Here is a 5,175-nt window from a genome sequence, read left to right as displayed (position 1 = left end):
AGGGTCGATTGGTGGAGCGCCGATCGGTGGAAATCCTGCACTCAGTGTAAGGTTTCAACAGTAAAACCGCCGCGTCTTTGGAGCTCTTTGGACTACTTTTAGTGCGGTTGAGTCTAGGATGGCGAGTAGAAGCATGTGTGATTGTTGGAACTTAGGAAAGTAACCAGAGCGCAAAGTAAAGAGAAGGAGAAAAATGCTACCCGCCCTTAATAACGTTTAAAATTTGTTCTGCACGAACTGTGCGAGTCAGAAACAGTGATAATATGGATATACATATATAATGAACAACTTCTCATTAGTCGTGATCGACGAAGCTAATGTAATACCTGTTAACTACGTGCATTTCACGGTCGTAACACAGTGACTTGAAGTAAGTGCCTCAGTATGGAAAACCATCGTTTCAAGCACCGAATGGTTCTCTTCTGTTCTGATAATCAGACTTTCAGAGATCGATAGCAATGCATGTCTTCGTAATGAAAAATGCGTGCAGCAGTAATACAGGGTGATTTCGTGGTGATGGCACAAATTCCCAGGGATGGTGGAGAAGGGTAAACTCGATGTGAGGCACCCTGGTCTGGGAACGACCGAGTCGAAAGTTATAAGCGAGAAACGTTCTGGTACCTCTGAGAGTTTCCATTATAATTATCCGGGCTGTTATGCCGTGGTCGGTTGATGAATGCTGTGGTGATTCCCAACGTTTCGTCTCCGACTGCGGGAGACATCTTCAAGGGGGTCCGTAGCTTGATGGAAGGTCCAACACACACACTGGCTCGCTACTGACTGCCGCTACATTCCGTGTCCGCGCGCCCCCGCGCCGCGGCGTGACGTCACGTGTTTTGAAAACGTCAGTGCAATTGGCCGCTGTCCGTCGCCGTCGATCGCCGTTGCCATCACCCAGTAGTGGACGAGTGGTACACATCTTCTTTAACACCGGCATCCATATACCGTTTAATTTGACGCCCTCCTCCTTTCAGTTGAAATTATTTGGGTGTTTAGCGATTTCGATCGCCTCCCTGTAGAGCCTTTCGTAATATCCGCTCGTGGCCGCTAGTACTTGCGTCTCCTCGAAACGAATATTGTGGTTCCCTGGCTGGAAAGCATGCTCTGCAACAGCTGATCGTTCCGTTTCTGCTCTTCTACAATTTCCCTTGTGCTCTTCCAAACGTTTAGAAACAGTTCTTTTAGTGGTACCCACATAAACATCACCACAGCTGCATGGGATCCTATACACTCCAGATTTTTCCAATGGTTTGCGAGCGTCCTTGGCAGGCCTAAGGTATTCCTGTATCTTCCTGGTGGGCTTGTAAATTACGGTAATATTCCGCTTCGTCAAGATCCTCCCTATTCTTTCCGTTACATTTTTAAAAAACGGCAGGAAAACCTTAGATTTTGCAGTAGCCTGCACGTCAGTATGATTTCTGCGTGGCTACCTCAACGCACGTTTTATTTCGGCGGACGAATATCCGTTCTTCGTTAGTGCATTGTGGAGATGTTCCATCTCAGCGTCGAACAACTCAGGTTCACATATGTTTCTAGCTCTGTCCGCTAACGTCTTGATAACACCCCGCTTCTGTTGTGGGTGGTGGTTCGAATCCCGGTGCAAATAACGGTCCGTGTGCGTGGGTTTGCGGTACACTGAGTGGCCCAAACTACCATTTTCGTTTCTAAACACAAGCACATCGAGGAAATGTAGTTTGCCGTCTGCCTCCTCCTCCATTGTAAACTGAATTCTTGAGTTTATACTGTTCAGATGTTCGTGGAACCGGCTTAGTTCCTCCCTACCATGTCTCCACAACACAAACGTGTCATCCACGTATCGGAACCATGCATTTGGTTTCTTGCTGGCAGTACCTAAGGCCTGTTCTTCGAATTTCTCCATAAAGAAGTTTGCAATTACGGGACTTAGGGGGCTTCCCATAGCAAACGGATGGCGTTCACATCCCATCGGAAGTCAATTTCTTCCCAAAGTCGCTCTAGCATTGCAGGTCTAACTTGCTCAATGGCGTTGTATCTTCTTGGTCTAAGTTCAGGAGAGAAGCTCACACAGGAGGCACAAACACGATATCCTTGATGAATCCCCATAAAAGAGTAGAGTGGTGTCAGGTTTGAGGAACGTGGGGGCCATGCAATTGGCGTATCATGGCCAGTCCATTGATATGGAAAATGGTCACTGAGAAAACCCCAGACATCAGCCAGGTAGTGGAGTGGTGCACCATCTTGCATGAAGCAAACATTTCGTTCTTGGTCATCCTCGTCGATCTGTGGTACCACAACTTGTTGACAAAACATTGCCTCACTCGCTCAACAACCTAGTCAGATGTGCTTGGACGACCTGACAATCTTCCATGTTTTACTGAGCACCCTGTTTCTACAAAACATTTATGCCACTCATAAACTGTAGGCCTACTAGGAGGATCTTTAGAGTACTTGGTACGGAAATTACGCTGAACTGTTATCGCCGACTTCGATTCTTCAAACGAAAACTAAAAGCTAGCACGCTCGGGTCCAGTGAAGGCAGCCATCTTTAACGCAACTGCCGCTAGCGCTCCTTACGGTGCAATGCGGTACTAGTGAACTACGCGAGACCAAACTTGATGTATTTCCCTACAAATTGACACTACAATCACCTCTGTAGGTACTATGAATAATTTATAGGAATTTTCAAAGTTGTTAAGTCCGTTTTTAAACACCCTATATACAATGTGTGTGTGTGTGTGTATCAGAGTGGCGAAGATGAACAAGTGCTCGTAGCTCTTACGGTATGCACTACAGAGTCCATGTTCACTAGAATTTTTTGCTTTGAATTATCTTTGGTGTCATATCCTCGAACAGTGATCATTCGCCCAGGTACAGCCTGCATAACTCACTGATGAGAAATGTAAACTGTTTTTGTTCGTAACGCTTATGGCGCTCGCAGTGGCATTCATTCATCGATTCATACATGACTCGCTGCTTCGGCCACATATGCCGTGGACGTCTGTACGGTCTAGCAAATGTGATATAATTTACTGATACGTTAAAGTCAAAATTATTGGTGGAGGTATAGTTGTCTCTACAGAAAAATATGAGCACAAGGTTCGCGTAAGACTGACAGTGCTAAATAGGTGTTGTATCAGCACATGAAGAGTGTTTCCAAAATGTACGTGAGCCGCTTCAGAATTTAACTTTTTGTGCTAATATTTTCGATAATGTGCACCTGAATTTATCGTAAGCGGAATTTTATTCCAACATTAACGTAGCGCTCCAGGTCGTTTGCAGTAGTTGGAGCAACGTAGTCTTTTCAGTCTTGAAGAAGGACTGCAATGTAACGACAGGAGTGTATCTACTTACCAGTGGCGAGTAGAGGCACGGCCTGCTGTAGACCCTGTCGCCGACATTCCGCGACGTTTTGTTCATCGTCAGCACACGTCTTGATGGCCAGAGGTACCACTGCAACAGAATAAAGGAGCTCTCTAAAGAAATATGCCCTTGTCTGAAATTTCCACACCATGCCCGTATTCTCATACTCATTAAATATCATCGATACCTTCTGTGGTTAAAGGAAACCCACTTTCCTCATGTAACACAGGGTAGTACACTATCAGCGTTGTAATGCTGCCTGTTCAACAGGATGTGTATTAGGCTGTATCTAGCAGTTGTTCGTTGTAACGTGGGTGAGAGAAGCCTGTATGTTGTTATTACTGATGTTTGATTCGTATACGTAATTTGATTGTCTTCTTCTTCTTTTTTTTTTTTTTTTTTTTTTTTAATCTACCTATGTCCCGTCAAAGGATAACGCAGTGCGGATTAAATGAGCCGTTTCACTTGTATCAGTGAAACACCCTTTAGTAGTATGTAGTATTACAGCAGACTTAATCAGGCGCATCAGTCTCTTGTTCCAAGATCCAAACCCAACATTCTTCCTAATTTGTGTGAGTACCAATGGGTTCTCATCCTCATTAAGGATATTTATTACCAATGGGTTGTGCAGAAGGCGTAATTACTGTTTTTCATCAACACATTTATGGACTTTCACCATTTCGAGGTGATACTGACAAGACGAACTCCTTACGAAAAGTCCTAGTCATTGCAAGGTCCTCCCTATTATGAAAAACACTGTCGACGGACGTCAAAATGGCTAAGAGTTAGAGGATCGTGTTCACGAAAGCTCAGGGAAACAAACAGAATAGTGACCACATGAGACCTCAAATGACTTAATGCGTCTAAGGCAAGCAACTGTGAAAATAATTTACAAAAAATGTTCAAATGTGTGTGAAATCTTATGGGCTTAACTGCTTAGGTCATCAGTCCCTAAGCTTAGACAATACTTAACCTGAGTTATCCTAAGGACAGACACACACACCCATGCCCGAAGGAGGACTCGAACCTCTGCCGGGACCTGCCGCACAATCCATGACTGCAGCGCCCTAGACCGCTCGGCTAATCCCGAGCGACAATAATTTACAAAAAACATAAAATTAATATAGAGGAGAACAAGTGTTGCGTAGCTATAGCCGACTTGGATCACTATAATGTGAGGATAGGGACCCTTTGCACATGGGACGTGCGGTATGTAAATTCTTAATAAATATAATGGCAAATTATATTTAAAAAAGTCAACCCTCGTGGCCGTGATCTACTAAAGTAATTGAAATTAAATGTAGGTGCAAATGAAACCAATAGTGTCCAGCATTGTTACCGACCCCTTAAACAGCAGTCTCCCGTGTTCACATCTGGTTATGTCGGCGGCCGGTGGAAGAGTCACTTCTACCCTCTAATGGACACGAGTGAGTGCCTGCCATCGAAATATTCGCCCAAAAGGCTATTTTGCAGAAGCGAAATGGTGAAATATTGCAAGCTGGAGTACGTAATTCAGACACTGCATTGTCAAAGCAAACAAATCTCAGGTAATTTCAGTAAAATACGGTGAGGCCCCTCCTACTGACGTGTCGCAAAGTGAACAGTTAGACCGTGGTTGAAAATTATTTTGTTCTCTTAGGAAGTAATAATTTGTTCCTGAAGCTAATAACTTTCACTCCTTCGTGTACTAACACAGGATAGAGGGAAGACAGGGGGCTCACAGGTCAGTCTGCAATTTCCGAGGGGTTAGGAGCAAATACGGAGAGACAAACTTCCAGTGAAGGCAGGTCGATTGTGCCAAAGACTGGCATAGGACACCTAAGAGAGGCGCGGATT

Source organism: Schistocerca cancellata, chromosome 7 (assembly GCF_023864275.1).
Source record: "Schistocerca cancellata isolate TAMUIC-IGC-003103 chromosome 7, iqSchCanc2.1, whole genome shotgun sequence".
NCBI classification, from domain to species: domain Eukaryota; kingdom Metazoa; phylum Arthropoda; class Insecta; order Orthoptera; family Acrididae; genus Schistocerca; species Schistocerca cancellata.
The sequence above is the reverse complement of the archived record's forward strand: the minus strand, read 5'-3'. Positions refer to the sequence as shown.